Here is a 19,151-nt window from a genome sequence, read left to right on the forward strand (position 1 = left end):
CATTGTGTTTCAGCTTCTTTCTTTAAGACTTATCAGAAGAAATGTTAATTGCTTAAGTTCATACATAATATCATGTGTTCTTTAAAGTTTTCTGGAAGAAAGATTAAAAGAAGGGTACAGATAACTTTGCATTTATTTTTAACTTCATCTTATTCTGTTGCCATATCCCCAGAGTATTTGTCCTGACTTCATACTATTCTCTAAGAGTTAATTTTTGTAAATCCAAATATTATTATGTTGCTCAACACGTCACGTCCACTCCAGACCTAAATTCTTACTATAGCTCTCATTGATTCTATTAGTGTTTCCCAAACCAGTGAACTCTGGTTCTGTAGGATATTATTAATAAATGTACCTCCAGCAGCTCCTGGGTGGCTCAGTCGGTTGAGTGTCCAACTTCGGCTCAGATCATAATCTCATGGTTTGTGAGTTCGAGACCCGCATTGGGCTCTGTGCTGACAGCTCAGAGCCTGGAGCCTGCTTCGGATTCTGTTTCTCCCTCTCTCTCTCTGCCCCTCTGCTGCTCACACTCTTTCTCTTTTCATGCGTGCAAAAATAAAAAAAAATTATTTTTTTTTTTTATAATAAATGTACCTCCAAAGTATACAGAGCTCAACTAAACTTAGGAAACGATGGGTTAAACAAAGTTAAACAAGTTTCCTGGGGCGCCTGGTTGGCTCAGTCGGTTGAGCGACCGACATCGGCTCAGCTCATGATCTAACAGTTCATGGGCCCGAGCCCCACGTCCGGCTCTGTGCTGACAGCTCAGAGCCTGGAGCCTGCTTTCGATTCTGTCTCCATCTCTCTCTCTGCCCCTCCCCTGCTTGTGCATTCTCTCTCTCACTTTCTCTCTCTCAAATATAAATAAACATTTAAAAAAAAAAAACAGGTTTCTTTATTGTGTTTTATTAACCTTTTGTAACTAACACCACAAAATACCTTATTTTATTTTATAACATTTTGTTATTTTTTACTTCAAATGACATATTTATTTATTTTTAATATGAAATTTATTGTCAGTTGGTTTCCATACAACACCCAGTGCTCATCCCAGCAGGTGCCCTCCTAATTGCCCATCACCCAATTTCCCCTCCTTCCCACCCCGCATCAACCCTCAGTTTATTCACAGTTTTTAAGAGTCTCTTATGATTTGCCTCCTTCCCTCTCTATAACTTTTTTCCCCCTTCCCCTCCCCCATGGTCTTCTGTTAAGTTTCTCAGGATCCACATGAGAGTGAAAACATATGGTATCTGTCTTTCTCTGTATGACTTATTTCACTTAGCATAACACTCTCCATTTCCATCCATGTTGCTACAAAAGGCCAGAATTCATTCTTTGTCATTGCCAAGTAGTATTCCATTGTATATATAAATCACAACTTCTTTATCCATTCATCAGTTGATGGACATTTACTCTTTGCATAATTTGTCTATTGTTGAAAGTGCTGCTATAAACATTGGGGTACAAGTTCCCCTATGCATCAGCACTCCTGTATCCCTTGGGTCAATTCCTAGCAGTGCTACTGCTGGGTCATAGGGTAGATCTATTTTTAATTTTTTGAGGAACCTCCACACTGTTTTCCAGAGCGGCTGCACCACTTTGCATTCCCACCAATGCAAGAGGGTTCCCGTTTCTCCACATCCTCTCCAGCATCTATAGTCTCCTGATTTGTTCATTTTAGCCACTCTGACTGGCCTGAAGTGATATCTGAGTGTGGTTTTGATTTGTATTTCCCTGATGAGGAGCGACGTTGAGCATCTTTTCATGTGTCTGTTGGCCATCTGGACGTCTTCTTTAGAGAAGTGTCTATTCATGTCTTCTGCCCGTTTCTTCACTGGATTATTTGTTTTTCGGGTGTGGAGTTTGGTGAGCTCTTTATAGATTTGGGATAGTAGCCCTTTGTCCGATATGTCATTTACCAATATCTTTTCCCATTCCGTTGGTTGCCTTTTAGTTTTGTTGATTGTTTCCTTTGCTGTGCAGAAGCTTTTTATCTTCATGAGGTCCCAATAGTTCATTTTTGCTTTTAATTCCTTTGTGTCAAGTAAGAAATTGCTGCGGCTGAGGTCAGAGAGGTTTTTTCCTGCTTTCTCCTCTAGGGTTTTGATGGTTTCCTGTCTCCATTCAGGTCCTTTATCCATTTTGAGTTTATTTTTGTGGATGGTGTAAGTTTCATCCTTCTGCATGTTGCTGTCCAGCTCTCCCAGCACCATTTGTCAAAGGGACTTTTTTCCATTGAATATTCTTTCCTGCTTTGTCAAAGATTAGTTGGACATACGTTTGTGGGAGACTCCAATTCTATAGTCTCTATTCTATTCCATTGGTCTATGTGTCTGTTTTTGTGCCAATACCATGCTGTCTTGATGATGACAGCTTTGTAGTAGAGGCTAAAGTCTGGGATTGTGATGCCTCCCGCTTTGGTTTTCTTCTCCAAAATTACTTTGACTATTCAGGGTCTTTTGTGGTTCCATAAATTTTAGGTTTGTTCTAGCTTAAAGAATAATGCTGGTGCAATTATGATTGGGGTTGCATTGAATGTGTAGATTGCTTTGGGTAGTATTGACATTTTAACAATATTTATGCTTCCCATCCATGAGCACGGTATGTTTTTCTATTTCTTTGTATCTTCTTCAATTTACTTTATAAGCTTTCTATAGTTTTCTGCATACAGATCTTTTACATCTTTGGTTAGGTTTATTCCTAGGTATTTTATGATTCTTGGTGCAATTGTGAATGGGATGAATTTCTTTATTTGTCTTTGTGTTGCTTCATTGTTAGTGTATAAGAATGCAACTGATTTCTGTACGTTAATTTTGTATTCTGTGACTTTGCTGAAATCATGTATTAGTTCTAGCAGACTTTTGGTGGAGTCTGTTAGGTTTTCCATGTATTAAATCATGTCATCTGCAAAAAGTGAAAGCTTGACTTCATCTTTGCCAATTTTGATGCCTTTGATTTCCTTTTGTTGTCTGCTGATGCTAGAACTTCCAACACTGTGTTAAACAACAGCGGTGAAAGTGGACATCCCTGTCGTGTTCTTGATCTCAGGGAGAAAGCTCTCAGTTTTTCCCCATTGAGGATGATATTAGGTGTGAGCTTTTCATAAATGGCTTTTAGGATATTTAAGGCCATTTTAGGATAAATGGCCTTTTAGAAGGATATGTTCCTTCTATCCCGACTTTCTCCAGGGTTTTTGTTAAGAAAGAATGCTGAATTTTGTCAAATGCTTTTTCTGCATCGATTGACAGGATCATTTGGTTCTTATCTTTTCTTTTGTTAATGTGATGGATCACACTGATTCATTTGCAAATGTTGAACCAGCCCTGCAGCCCAGGAATGAATCCCACTTGATCATGGTGAGTACTTCTTTTTATATGCTGTTGAATTTGATTTGCTAGTATCTTGCTGAGAATTTTTGCATCCATATTCATCGGGATATTGGCCTATAGTTCTCTTTTTTTACTGGGTCTCTGTCTGGTTTAGGAATCAAAGTAATGTTGGCTTCATAGAATGAGTCTCGAAGTTTTCCTTCCCTTTCTATTTTTTGGAATAGCTTGAGAAAGATAGGTATTATCTCTGCTTTAAATGTCTGGTAGAATTCCCCAGGGAAGCCATCTGGTCCTGGACTCTTATTTGTTGGGAGATTTTTGATAACTGATTCAGTTTCTTCGCTGGTTATGGGTCTGTTCAAGTTTTCTATTTCTTCCTGTTTGAGTTTTGGAAGCGTGTGGGTGCTTAAGAATTTGTCCATTTCTTCCAGGTTGTCCAGTTTGTTGGTATATAATTTTTCATAATATTCCCTGATAATTGCTTGTATTTCTGAGGGATTGGTTGTAATACTTCCATTTTCATTCATGATTTTATCTATTTGAGTTCTCCCTTTTCTTTTTGAGAAGCCTGGCTAGAGTTTTATCAATTTTGTTTATTTTTTCAAAAAACCAATTCTTGGTTTCATTGATCTGCTCTACAGTTTTTTTTTAGATCTATATTGCTTATTTCTGCTCTGGTCTTTATTATTTCTCTTCTTCTGCTGGGTTTGGGGTGTCTTTGTTGTTCTGCTTCTATTTCCTTTAGGTGTGCTGTTAGATTTTGTATTTGGGATTTTTCTTGTTTCTTCATATAGGCCTGGATTGCAATGTATTTTTCTCTCAGGACTGCCTTGGCTGCATCCCAAAGCATTGGGATTGTTGTATTTTCATTTTCATTTGTTTCCATATATTTTTTAATTTCTTCTCTAATTGCCTGGTTGGTCCATTCACTCTTTACTAGGGTGTTCTTTAACCTCCATGCTTTTGGGGGTTTTCCAGACCTTTTCCTCTGGCTCATTTCAAGTTTCATAGCATTGTGGTCTGATAGTGTGCATGGTATGATCTCACTTCTTTTATACTTATGAAGGGCTGTTTTGTGATCCAGTATGTGATCTATCTTGGAGAATGTTCCATGTGCACTCAAGAAGAAAGTATATTCTGTTGCTTTGGGATGCAGAGTTCTAAATATATCTGTCAAGTCCATCTGATCCAATGTCTCATTCAGGGTCCTTGTTTCTTTATTGATCCTGTGTCTAGATGATCTATCCATTGTTGTAAGTGTGGTATTAAAGTCCCCTGCAATTACCACATTCTTACCAGTAAGGTTGTTTATGTTTGTGATTAATTGTTTTATATATTTAGCGGCACCCCTATTTGGTGAATAGATATTTATAATTGTTAGCTCTTTCTGATGGATAGACCTGGTAAGTATTATATAATGTTCTTCTTCATCTCTTGTTACAGCCTTTAATTTAATTTTTTTTTTCAACGTTTATTTATTTTTGGGACAGAGACAGAGCATGAACGGGGGAGGGGCAGAGAGAGGGAGACACAGAATCGGAAACAGGCTCCAGGCTCTGAGCCATCAGCCCAGAGCCTGACGCGGGGCTCGAACTCACGGACCGCGAGATCGTGACCTGGCTGAAGTCGGATGCTTAACCGACTGCGCCACCCAGGCACCCCAATTACAGCCTTTAATTTAAACCACAAAATATTTATTTTACTTTATGATATTTTATATTGTATATATTTATATTTTATTTCATTTTTAAGGGAGAGAGAGAGAGGGAGACAGCCTGAGTGGGGAAGAGGCAGAGAGAGAGAGGGAGACACAGATTCCAAAGCAAGCTCCAGGCTCTGATGCTCCAGGCTCTGAGTTGTCAGCACAGAGCCCAACAAAGAGCTTCAACCCACAAACCATGAGAAAATGACCTGAGCCAAAGTTGGATGCTTAACCAACTGAGACACTCAGGTACCCCATAAACCACAAAATATTTTAAAAGTGTCTCTATGTTAGTAAGATTACTCTGTGGAAAACAGAATGCAATTCTAGAGTGTCAGCAATGTCTGCAGGATGACCCTTATCCACCTCTCTAGTTTTGTGTCTCTTATTTTTGTGCAGACACCTGTCGGTCATTTGATGACCACATTATATATTTTTAATGCTTCTCCATCTATGTGTCCCTTGTCAACCTTAAAAATTAACCAACAGAGGTTATCAAGTAGCAAATGAGTTTATTCAGGAATAGAGTTGGAATCACAATCAGGATACAAAGTATGGTGCAAAGTATAGGCAAGTCTAGAGCATAAAAGGGGAGAGCATACTTTTATAAAGGAAAGGAGGAAGTTGAGAGGGTTTGTTTTGAACAAAACTTTACTGGAGGGGCGCCTGGGTGTCTCAGTCGGTTAAGCGTCTGACTTTGGCTCAGGTCATGATCTCACGGTTCGTGAGTTCAAGCCCCACATTGGGCTCTGTGCTGATAGCTCGGAGCCTGGAGCCTGCTTCAGATTCTGTGTCTCCCTCGTTCTCTGCCCTTCCCCTGCTCGTGCTCTGTCTCTCTCTCTCTTTCTCTCTCTCTCTCAAAAATAAACAAACATTAAAAAAAATTTTTTTTTTTTAAACTTCACTGGAGAAATAGAGGAGTTCAGAGTATTGGCAGCTTGTCATTGGCTGCAGGCAATCAAAGTAGTGGTCATTTCTCATTGGTTACAGGTGAAAGCATCTTGCTGTTGCTGGATAGAAAGGAAATCTTACTTCTTCCTGCTGAAATGTGCAAGGTGTGACAGTAATAGTGCATGAGCGCTCCTTGTTCATGACTTTCTGATTCCATTTTTAATGAGATTTTCTTTATTCATTCTAATGCTCTTATCCTGGCATTCTTTCCTCTCTTTTTTCTCCCCTCGAAATCTTATTTTTTTGAGGTCATGAGTGCATGTTATGTACTATAACTAACTTTCTAATGCAAGAAAACTAACTTTCTACTTTGTATTCCCATAAGCACTTTGTTTACACATGAGCTAAATCTCTTGCAGTGTCTGTTTTGAATCAAGTAATTGTCTACATCTCCCCTACAAGATGAGGAACTGTTCAGAAGCAGTGGCTAGTCTTAATTTATCTTTATGTCTTTTGTTTCTTAGCACTCCACCAGACATGTAATGGCAGTCATCCTTGTTGAACAGAATTGAGTTGAATAACCACAAAACCATGTCATTCTTCTGCTCAGAAATCTGCAGTGGCTCCCACTTTCACTCAAAATAAGAGCCAAAACAGTGATCATCAAGGCCCTGAGCAGTCACTCACTTTCCCTGCCCCAGTACCTCCCTGACCCCATCTCTTAACTGCTCTCTTCCTCATTCATTACACTCTAGTTAAAGTAGGCTCCTGGTATTCCTCACAGAAGGGTTTCTCTTAAGCACTCACTTGGTCAAATCTTTCACCTCCTTCAAATCTTTGCTCTAATGTAGACTACTTCCTCAGGCTTTCCCTGAGCCCATTATCTAAAATTGCAGCTGTCCTTCCAGCTCTCCCAGTCTTTCTTAACATGCTCTATATTTTGCTTCTCCCACAGCTTCACTACCTTCTAACATACTTTATAATTAAAATTTATCATATATATATATATATATATATATTTTTTTTTTTTTAATTTGCCTGCCTCACCTAGCTAGATGTAAATGCTGCAAATCAGATATTTGTCTGATTTGTTTATTGTTGGGTCCCAAGCCCCTAAAACCAGGTCTGACCAGTTTTAAGCACTTCATAAACATATGTTAAAGGAATTGAATAAATGTGTATGGTCTTCATCCCATTTTCTACTGCAGTGACTTTGTGATGTCTGCTTGCCATAATATATTCATGCTGAATTTAGTAAGATCAGGGTAGCTTCTCTTGGCTTTTATTATTGAAAAATTGTTCTCTGCACCTCAACTGAGTCAAGCTGTGAAGGCAGTAAAACACTGCATCAATTAAAATATTCCAATTAACACTAATCAGGAAGAGCAATATTAATAACACAGCTGAACTGGGTTGTTAAAGTTTCACAGCCGCCCATATCACCGTATGCACAGCATGTCAATTTCAAAACACAATTTGTGTTCCCTTTCATCAATTTTGGTAAAATAATAAAGACTTTCTTCAGAGGAGAAAAGGAAAGTGTTAAGAAAAAAAAGTGGGTCTCTATTTTAAAATACTATGGTTCTGCTCTTCGGTCAAAAATAGCACTGCTTTCATCATCATTATGCTTAAGAACATTTCATGGCATATCCACTCCATCACAGCATTGAAATAGGTTTGGAGAGCCTAAGTGTGAGATGTTATTCTTACCCTCAAGGAGCTTGCAATCTTCACTGAAAGTGTTTTGGATTCTAGACTCAGACCATTTACTTCTTTTTTTCAGCTTTATTGAAATATAATTGATTCATCATTATGTAAGTTTAAGGTGTTGATTTCATACATTTATATATAGCAAAATGTGACTCCCATAGCTTTAACACCTCCGTCCCATCATATACTTCCCATTTCTTTTTTTGTAAAGGGAACATCTAAGGTCTACTCTCTTAGAAACTTTCAACAATAGAACACTTTATTGTTAATTATAATCACCGTACTGTATATTAGGTCCCCAGAACTTACTTGGATTGAAACTGGAGATTTGTACCCTTTAACCAACATGTCCTCATTTCCCCCACCTTCCCCTGGTAACCACCATTCTACTTTGTTTCCGCGAGTTTGGCCTTTCCAAATTCCTCATATATGTGATATCAAATAGTATTTGTCTTTCTCCTACTGATTTCACTTAGCATAATCCTCCAGGGTTCATCCATGTTGTCACATGTGGCAGGATTTGCTTCTTTCTCATGACTGAATAATATTCCATGGTGTGTGTGTGTATGTGTGTGTGTGTATGTTTATCTCTACACATACATACATATATCACATCTTTATTCATTCATCTATAGGCAGACACTCAGGAAATTAAAATAGCATCTCAGATTGATATCTGCACCGCCATGTTTATTGGAGCATTATTCACAATAGTCAAGATACAGAAATGACTGTATCATTTACTTATTAAAAATTTAACTGTAAGGTGTGCCTGGGTGGTTCAGTCGGTTAAGCATCTGACTTTGGCTCAGGTCATGATCTCACGGTTTGTTCATGAGTTCCAGCCCCACGTCAGGCTCTGTGCTGATGTGTCAGACCCTGGAGCCTGCTTCAAATCTCTCCCTCTCTCTCTGCCCCTCTCACACTCTCTCTCTTTGTCTCTCTCTCTCTCTCTCTCTCTCTCTCTCTCTCAAAAATAAATAGACATTATTTTTTTTCAATTTGAAGAAACCTTAACTTTGAACAAATCTCTAAACTTTTCTGAATTCCCAATATTGCCTTCTGTCAGTGCACCTAGTACCTAATGCCATCACTGTCTACTTCACAAAGATGCTTTCATAATCAGATGAATTATTATGAGTAACTTTGTTTTTAAATTTTAAAAACAAGGACTATACCAATTCATAGAGACAGAAAGCAGAAGGGTGGTTGCCAGAGGCTAGGGGCAGGGGAGGGTGGGCAATGGGTGGTTATCCTAAACAGGTATAGAATTTCAGTTTTATCAGATGAAAATAGTTGTGGAAATGGATGGTGGGGACGGTAGCACATTAATAATGTATTAAATACCACTGAGCCGTACACTTAAAAAATATTTAAGATGGGAAATTTTATGTTATGTATATTTTACCTCAATAAAAAAAAAGATGGGGAAAAAAATGTGCACACCCTAAGGAGTCCCTGTTGAAGAGCTGCATTCATTTGGGTATGTCGTTCAGGTGACTTGGATAATTGGGATGGCCACAAAATTCATGAAAATTCAGCAGAAGTGAAGCAGTTTTACAAGTACTATAAAAATATAAGGAAACATCATTGGTATACTTGCTACTATTATTATTACTACTATGTCTAATAGTTTTATTGTTGCCACTGCTGTTATTACTAAACTATTACTCTTATTCCTAGCATCATCATTATCGTCTTCTTCATAATCATCATTTTACCTGGAGTGTAGCCTAGGGAATAACATTTTTCATATCATCTTTGTTTAAACTCTGTGTAAGTTACTGAATATATAACTGTGACATTTATCAAATGCCAACAAAGTGCCCAGTCCTGAGCCAGTTGCTGGGTATACATTGAAAATGTCTGAAATTTATCTGTAACCCCAAAATCAGTATTCTCAGCTCCTTTATGATCATCCATGGACATGTGCAGAACAGCAAATACTTGAGTCATTCTATACACTTTCCCTGATGAAGCTGAACAAGGTGATGTGCTGCCTTCAGGTTTCAGCTCATCCTATAAACAAATGTCCTTTTGGCAATCTACTTAGTGCCATGTTTTTTGCTTTTTTGTGTGTTCTTTGTTGGTAATTTCATTGTTTAAAATAGCCCAAAGTGTAGTGTTAGAGTGCAGTCTAGTGTTCCTAAGTGCTAGAAGGCTGTGATGTGCTTTATGGAAAAAAAACATGCATGTTACATAAGCTTTATTCAGGCATGAGTTAGAGTGCTGTTGCGTAGAAGTTCATATTAATGAATCGACATTATATAGTAAAGTGTATTTAAACAGAAACACATGTGGCGCCTGGGTGGCTCAGTCAGTTGAGTGTCTGACTTCAGCCCAGGTCATAATCTTGTGGTCTGTGAGTTCAAGCCCTGCATTGGGCCCTGTACTGACAGCTTGGAGCCTGGGGCCTGCTTTGGATTCTGTGTCTCCCTCTCTTTTTGCCCCTCCTCTGCTTGCACTCTGTCTCTGTCAAAAATAAATAAACATTAAAAACATTAAACAGAAACACACATAAAACAACATATGTATTGATCATTTGATGGAAACATTGTGACTAGAGACTTAGAGAAACCTAATCATGTATTTCCTCCTAGGGACAATGGTTCAGTATTTGTTAATTCAGTGTTTGCTGCAACTTTACAGTACATAACTACCACCAGTGATGAGAATTGATTATAGATACCTGATAGTGTGGTGCTATGGTTGGAAGCAAGACCTAGACTTACATGAGAATAACAGAACTTTAATACTTTCATACTTTTAAAATATATATAGGAGAATACTCATATGGCTTTGGGATAAGGAAGAGTTTTTTAAATAAGAAAATGTGAATGTGGGGTGTCTGGGTGGCTCAGCCAGTTAAGTGTCTGACTCTTGATCTTAGTTTAGTTCATGATCTCACAGCTCATGAGATCGAGCCCCACATTGGGTTCTGCATTAGTGGCATGGAGCCTGATTGGCATTCTGTGCCTCCTTCTCTCTGCCTCATACCTGCTTCTATCTTCTCTCTCTCTCTCTCTCTCAAAATAAATTAATAAACAAAACAAAAAAAGAATAAAAATATTAGCCATAAAGAAAAGATTAATGTATGCATAGGACTTAAAATCATCAAAAAATACCAAGAAATGAGTTGAGGGGAATCATATATGCAGAGAAGATATTTGTAAAAATATAATTGAATAAGAAAGGGTCCCAAAGAAATCCAGTGAGTCAGAAACAGACGAAAATCCCATAGGTGACCAGATAAATTACATGAACTAATATTTTAAGAATCAGGAAATGTGAGTGCCCCATGGAAAAAAAAATATTAGTAACCAAAGAAATGCAAGTTAGAAGTAATGAATTACCATTTCATGTACTATATTTGCAAAAATTAAAATACTGAGTGTTGGTAAAATACTGCAGCCAGCAATGCTCATTTGGGCTGACAGGATTGAAAATTGTATCAACCAGTTTAGAAAACAGATTGTGTAACTGTCTTCTGAACTACTAAATCTGAACTTTTTTGGTACTCTTGATTATATATACTGTAGACCAGAGAAACATTTGAAAATGTGACCAGAAAACATGCCCTTATAGCAAGTTAGTTTGTAATAGCCAATAAAAAAAAAAAAAATACCTGTGTGTGAACAGTGGAAAGGATATATAAACTGTGGTAAATTCTTACAAAGAAGTATTAAACCACAATGAAAATGAATGAACCACAGCTATAATCACCGAAGTTGACTCTCAAACCAATAATGTTAAACAGAAGTAGCAAGTCTCAGAGGAACACGATTCCATGTTCACACAGTACACGTTACTTTTAACACTACAATATTTAGAAATACATATGTATCTGATAAAACCTTAAGAGTAAACACAGGGTGGTAAGCAGAATAATTAGTGTGGAGGGTACAATCCTGGAGGAATTCCCAGGGTCTTCAAAGTTACTGACCATGCTATAAATCTGAGTGTTAATTTCACAGGTGTGCATTTTATTATTCTTTGGACTGTGCAAAAAATCATTATGCATTTGCCTTTATATGTTTAATATGTCACACAATAATAAATTTAAAATAAAAGAAAACATCAGGTTATCTGGAATTAGACAGTTGGGGTTCAAATTTGGCTATTACTTAGTACCAGTATGAACTTAAGCAAATTGTTTGACTTTTCTGAGTCTCAGTTTGCTCGTACGTGAAAGAGACTATTTTAGTATCCACCTCATGATATTGTTAAGAAGAAGTACCAAACTTCAAACTTAACAAGAAGGATGTGAGCATTACTGTCATCACTTGAATCTCAGGATTCCTCAGCAAAGATCCAAAGTACCTTCATTAACTCACAAACTCACCAATTACACACACACACATGCACACACACTTCAGGGACATTTAAAAAGTCTCTATCCTTTGTCCTGTTCTGTAGCATACTGATAACTATGGCTTCAGCTACAGTCTTTAAAGAAGTCTGTGGAAATTGAGTCCCAGAGTGAGGTTTGATGTGTAGAGTTTCTTGGTTCAGAAGAGCAACAGGGGTCATGCTGGAATCTTCTGGAAACTCTAGCAGAAAAGTTATGAGGCAGAGACACACCCAGAAATGTTGGAATGGAAATGACCTCACAAGTAACCTTGCAAAGATGGAAAGTTGACATGGCAGTGCTGGCGTGCATGATGAGCCTGTAGTTGGATATGAGCTGGTCTCATATTTTTTTTAAAAATGAGAGCACTAGTGATTTCAATGGTTCATGCAGTCTGGAACATGCTTCATGCTAGAGCTCTCATAAGAACCCACCATCACCTTGCAGTAGAGTGAAGTGCCCTGCACTGCCTATGTGCGTTGACCTGCATTAAAGAAAGTGGGGAGAATAAACAAGCCTGCTTTGGGGAAGGAGTGGAAGCAGGTCATTGGTGCTGACGTAAATTAAACCCAAGATCCAAGTCTCTTGGTTCCCATATGCTTGGGCTCATCGTCTGTGCAAATGGAATGTTGACTGAATGATTTACCCCCAGCAAAAAGTACTTCCTTTCATCTCCCATGGAACCTTCTCTCTACCACTCTACAACACTGATTACTTCCTTTATACCTTGTATTGGAACTATTTATGTGCTTGTCTAATAGAGATTGTAAACTTCTCTTTTTTTTTAATGTTTTAGTGTTTATTTTTGAGGGAGAGAGACAGAGACAGAGCATACACAGTGGGGGAGAGAGAGAGAGAGAGAGACATGGAATCTGTAGTATGCTCCAGGCTCTGAGCTGTCCACATGGAGCCTGACATGGGGCTTGAACTCATGAACCATAAGATCAGGACCTCAGCCAAACTCAGATGCTTAACCGACTGACCCACCCAGGCACCCCAGATTGTAAACTTCTTGAGGTCAGGGACCTTGTTTGATTTATCTTCGTGCTCTGCAGACCATCTACCACATATGACACCATAAATAATATAAATGGGGAAAAGGGAGGAAGGAAGGAGTGATGAGGGAAGGAGTTCAGACTGAAGAAAGGATGGTGTTATGGACTGAATGTTTATGTCTCCCCAAAATTAATGTGTTGAAATCTTAGTGCCCAGTGTGATGGTATTAAAAGGTGGAGCCTCTGGGAGGTGATGAGGTCATGGTCTTGAGGGTGGATCTCCCATGAATGAGATGAGTGCCCTTTTGAGAAGAGACAGGGAGGGCTTCCTGTCTCTCCATTCACCACCACGTGAGGATACAGTGAGGAGACAGCCATTTGCAAACCAGGAGGCAGACCTTCACCACGCACCAGATCTGCCAGCAACTTAATCTTGGACTTCCCAGTCTCCAGAACTGTGAGAAATAAATGTTGTTTAAGCCACCCAGTCTGTGGTGTATTTGTTGTAGCAGCCCAAACACTAAGGCTGTAAGATCTCCCCAGCTCTGAAATTCTCTGGCTCTGTAAAATTTCTGAGGCAGGAAACAGTAACGCTCTCTTAAAGCAGCACATAAATTATCACAGTACTGGTTTGGTGATCGTCTGCCTTTAGGAAATCAGGGTATATTTAGTATGCCTGCTCATTTGTTTCTGCCATTTCTTCAGTTATTTAGAGTTATTTTGAGTTTTATGTTTGTTTTTGCTGGGGAACTGTATTAAATTTTTAGATGCAAAATGAAAATATTTATTAGGCTCCTCAGATGTTACCTGAAATAAGGTGACTTTAACTTCAGTTCTAAATAAGAAAGTACAAAACTATATCAAGACTGCTGTGTCACTTAGCACTACTTTGCACCCTTCCTGGCATTCTCTGTGGGGGCCCAGAGCTGAGTTGGCAGAAGGAGAGTGATTTATTCCTGCACATTTGGAAGTAGAAGGGAAGTAAATAGATTCTACTTTTACATGATCTTCCTCTTTTAAAGGTTAATACCAATATTCCCTATCCTATTTTTTCTGTTTTTCTTTGTTTTCCTGCCCTTAATTTTCTATAGCCCTTATCATCATCAAAGATACTGAGTATGGTTTATTTATTTTGTTAATGGTCATTCTATCCATGTTAGCCTCTTTGCGAAGAGATTTTTGTTTTGCTTTGTTTTGTTTTGTTTTGTTGTTGTTCACTAATACATCCCCTGTGCCTTTAACGGTAGCTGACATATAATAAGTGCTCATTGTAGGCATATTATAGGTATTGATTGAATCTGTATTAGTTCTCATCTCCCTCAACAGTGCATTTAAAAGCAAGGGGCTTGAGTGACGGCATTTCCAAAAAGTGACAGGTTTACCACACTGCAGCCTTATCTCTGATTTCTCCCAGAAAATAGGAACAGTGAAACAGCATCCATAGCAAAGTCTAAGTAGATGATGAATAAACACATAGCTTGCATGCATATTTGATGATAGTTTTATTTTCAAAACTGTAATGAGATAAAAATATATGGTTGAAGTTGCCAAAGCAACTTAAATTCAACATAAATAACTGCTGCTCTTCATCTGGGAATTTCATTTATATACAGAACTTTTTTTTATGTCCTTAAAATTTTTTAAGTGGTATACTAGATACAGCTTATGCAGCATCTAGTACCCCAAGGAATGTTTTTACTCAAAGAAGGGAAACGAAAAGGGCAGAGAAATATCCTCTTTGAGCTGGTGATGCAACAAACCTGTTACTTCTAACAGCTTTGATTTCCCCAAAATAACTAGATGGCAAAGGGTGTCCAATTTCTTAGGAGCAGTGAATATAAGAAGGCTGGCATTTTTCTTTATGAGTCACCATTCACTCTTTTATTGGGTCAAAAATCCAAAACTGAGAATGTGGTGAGGACTCTTCGATTTGCTTTCAAAGCAAAACTTTATTGCAAAGCATAAGAGTGTCAGGAAATACTGATAAAGTATGCCTCTCCCTTTGAAGTTAACAATCAGTGTAATTTCTTCTCAAGCTTCTTGGGAAAAGAAATCCCTACTTTTTTTGATACAAATAAGAGAATGTTTAAATATGAAAGCACCTACCTAGTTTCATTTTTAAGGAGGAAGTGAGAAACTGCCCCTCCTAGAGATGGTACCCACTTCCACTTAGTGGTAGGCAAGCTTGAAGGTGAACTCAGTCCTCGGGCTTGTATCCTTAAAAGGTTAACAAAGTAAAAGATGTGGAATGAAAAAGTTTGAGATGAAAAGATTTCTTTCACTTTAAAGCATGGTGCTTCACGACCAATTGTATGGATGGTAGATTTGTGGTCTCTAGAGTTTGCTCATGATCTGTGGCCTATATATCTCCATTTAGTAATATGTTCCCAAGGTTTTTCCTATAGATTACTGACTTCACAATGGCTTCCCGATGCATGCCTTTTCAGCATTTCTTCAGAGAATATTTATTCTAGTGTCACTTGAATATATCTGATTTGCCCTCTAGGATTGCCCGTTTTTTGAGAAGACTGGTACAATGAATTACAACTTGCTAATTTTAATTTTCAGAGGGGAGAAGAAAAGGCTATGAAGTAAAAATACAAAATGAAGAATCATGTTTCTTTCTGTCAAAACTGTAATGATCATAAGTCTATCAAATTACAGAATTCTCACACTAGATGAAAAACAGATAATTGTATGATATATCACTGACTAGCTGATAGCCCTGATCACAAATAACAGACCCATGCAATTTGCATGATGTTTGATATTTTCATTATCTCAGGCATTTCCTGAGCCTCAGGGGTCAGTGGATGGGAGGGTATTTCTTATACCAAGTAATGAACTTATTTCATATGCTGATTGTATTTCAGTCTTAGTCAGTGGATCTGTGAGCTTTTATATTAAGGCATGGTAGATGGCTTAACTCCTTGATTAGAGACATAGTCTTAAAGGTACCATCCACAGCATCCCTGGCCATCGAGCACCCATAGGTCTTTTTGTAACATGACCCTGTGTCATGTGGACAAATACAAGAAAGTTCACTTTAGGCCATCAAGTCTTGTTGACTCAGTGTTGTCCTCAGGAAGGGGATTGATGCTCAACAAATGCTAATTAAGTACCTAAAATGTATCAAACGCTGTTTTGGGCACTGTGCTGCAAACTGATAAAGACTGAAAAGATTGCTGCCCCAGTGAATCTTCATCTTGGGGCAGGGAGTGGTGGGTAGGGGAGACAATAAACCAAATAGCATAGAAGCAAATCGTCTTTACAGATGGTGGTGACAATTGCTATGTGAGACATAATAATAAAGACGTGATGTGATGGAGAGTAACCAGAGCCAGGTGATGGTCTCCTTGAGATAAAGCCTCAGAGAAGGCTACTCTGGGGAAGTGACATTTGAAATGAGTCCTGAATATGGGAATGATGAGCCAAAAGATGAGTCGAGTGCATTCCAAAGGGAACAGCAAATATGAAGGTCTTAAAACAGGGTTACCCTTAAAGTGTTTGAAGAACCGAAAGCAAAACATGTTTATTATGTTTAAGGAAGGTGAAAAATACAGGAAATGAGACTGGGGACATAGGCAGGGACCTATGTAGAGGCCCTTGATAGAGTACAGTGAAGATTCCATATTTTGTTCTAAAATGTACTAAGCCAAATCCTTTTCTGAAACCTTTGTTTCTGTTTCTGTTGTATAAACATGAAACGAACGGTAGGGAATGCAGCTTCCTAACCATTAACACTCCTGAGTCAGGATGATATGTGAAAAGAGATGAGCTCCTGTTGAGACAAATGCTGGTAATAATAGCTTGTATTTTAGAACACCTGTCTCCAAAGGAGAACATTATTTATGATGCCATATCGCACTAATCGCAGTAACCTTGTGATTTAGATAGGTACAGGTTTTTATGGAATATATGAAGAAACTCAAACATTTTAAATCGAGTTGTTCTTTGACTTCTTAAGTAGCACAAAGGTCTAGATAAAATAGAATATGCCCCCCCCAAAAAAAAATGAAGAAAGAGAAAAAAACTAATATGAGAAATAAAAAGAGCTACCAAGAGAGTCATACACTTAGAGCACAAAGGACAGCAAAGCAACCTTTATTTTCTTGAAAAGTCAAGAAAATAATAGAAGACGGGTGAAAAAAAATGTGCATTTTAAATAGTCAACTACACAATCAACAAGTATGGTTTCATCTTTTAAATTGAATTCTATGTAGAAAAGAGGCTAAAAGCATACATTTTTGGATTAGGTAAACCTGGATTTTAATTCATTCTCTTCCTTATAGTAGGCCTTTGATCTTGATTGTTAATTTTTTCTTTGTATAAAATGGGATTAGTGATAATACTTACTTCATAAAGTTGTTAGAAGGATTAAATGAAAGAATACATGGAAAGTGAGAAATTGAGTTCTTTATGGAAGCCAGTTAAAACTAGCATTCCTTTTTTTTTTTTTTAATTTGCTAAATAGTATTTACAAAATGATTAATTTCCCAAACAATCCACAGAAGCCTGCTTAACACATAACAACACATTTTAAGCTCTTTCCTGGGTTTTGTGGCTGGAAACAGAAAATGATGCAGTAATGTGGTATAAGAGAAAGAGGAGTGTAACCTCCCCTTTTGCAAAATGCAAGATTGCTGACCCCAGGCAAATTTGTCTTTGGCAATCTCTACACACCTTTTCTCATCCTATTTTTTAGGTCATTAATCCCTTCTTGAGCTTTCTAAGCCGTATTCTACCCTCCCCATTACTTCATAGATAACATTTTCTTTTGTTTCTTTTTTGGCTAATCAAAACTCCCATTCAAAGAATCCCTACTGCTCTTATTTACTTAAGAGGAAGCAATCTGATTGGATTAATTTGCCCTTCACTGTAAATGACTACTGGCAAGGCAATGCATTTGCAGCCATTTATGTTTTTAAAATGTAATTTCTGCAATTCCAAAATAATCCCTAAATTATAGAGTTTTCATCTGACATGAGTGAAAAGGGTAGAAAAAAAATTCAGACATTTGGAGGGAGAACATTGTGCAGTCACAGTCAGCATCTGGGAGAGCTCCCACTGGCTCTTCCTTTGTACTTGGAAATAAGTGCTCTAAGAATTTTCATAGAGTTGTCCATAGTAGCAGCATTAGGGACAATGAAAGAACAAGGTCGTAAGTCAGTTCTATGAATGACTCATTTGTAAATTGAGTGTACATTAGCTTAGAAATATTAATAAAGCCCTTTGTTATCTATACAAAGATATCCAGGAAAGAGATTTGCTTTACTTTGCAAAGTCAGACCATCGCCTAGCATCAGATTCTGGTCCCTTACTTTAGGGACCAACAAATTGGGATATTTAATATCGGATGTTTAGCATAGACAAAGGTTTTTGTTTCATTTTGTTTTACTTAGTTGTTAGAAAGATAAGATAGCTGACACGAATACTTGGAACTGAAAAGGAACTCAAAAAATATTTGCTGAAGACTGAATAAGCAAATGGAAAAGTTAATGATATAAGGAAAAGCAAGATACTGACAAACATACCTATCAATATTTTATAATCATATATATATATATGTGTGTGTGTGTGTGTGTGTGTGTATATATATATATATATATATATATATATATATATATATATATTTCAGTTTCCATTTATACTCATCTGTTTACAACTAGTATGCAGTGTGAACTTATAAATTTTAAGTTCAATGAGTAAATTTATATAATCAGTAAATAATAAAATGTTTCATAATATATTTCTGTTTTGAAACATGTTTGCATACTTTGTAGAAGATAAACCTACATCCTATTTTAGTGTTTTATGAAAATGCTACCACATTTACATTAAAAAGTGGTACAAGCTCTCTGAGACCATATCATCATAGGTTCTTAAGGAAAATTTTCTGAATCCTTTATATGTGAGTATATCTTAATTTTAAGTCATATAAAGACTATAGTTCACACACTGGAAAGGATAAGGTAGCTGGCTTACTTCAGCTCCTATTCAGACTTGAAAACACAATTAAGATGAACAAAAATAGATGTATTTTACGTCCTATTAGCATTTTTTGCCATGGTAGGATTGACTTGACCACTCTGGTGTTACTTTTTCTGGTGGAAGTTTAGACTCACAAACTTTCCCCCAGTAAGTCACTTTCTGTATGGTTTGAATGCCATAGTTCT

General features: G+C 37.5%; 1 protein-coding gene across 7 annotated transcripts in view; it reads left to right on the forward strand.

The window, feature by feature from the left end:
• CNTN4 (contactin 4) overlaps positions 1-19,151 on the forward strand; it is a 901,803-nt gene that overhangs the window by 647,709 nt on the left and 234,943 nt on the right. Inside the window, exon 1 of one of the 7 annotated variants that reach the window (XM_045493590.1) lies at positions 11,808-11,813. The exons of the other annotated variants lie outside the window; for them this stretch is intronic. The gene's annotated coding sequence lies outside the window, so the exon portion shown is untranslated. Of the gene's footprint in view, positions 1-11,807; positions 11,814-19,151 lie in introns of those variants that run through there. 7 annotated transcript variants of the gene reach the window in all.

Source organism: Leopardus geoffroyi, chromosome A2 (assembly GCF_018350155.1).
Source record: "Leopardus geoffroyi isolate Oge1 chromosome A2, O.geoffroyi_Oge1_pat1.0, whole genome shotgun sequence".
Classification (NCBI taxonomy): Eukaryota; Metazoa; Chordata; class Mammalia; order Carnivora; family Felidae; genus Leopardus; species Leopardus geoffroyi.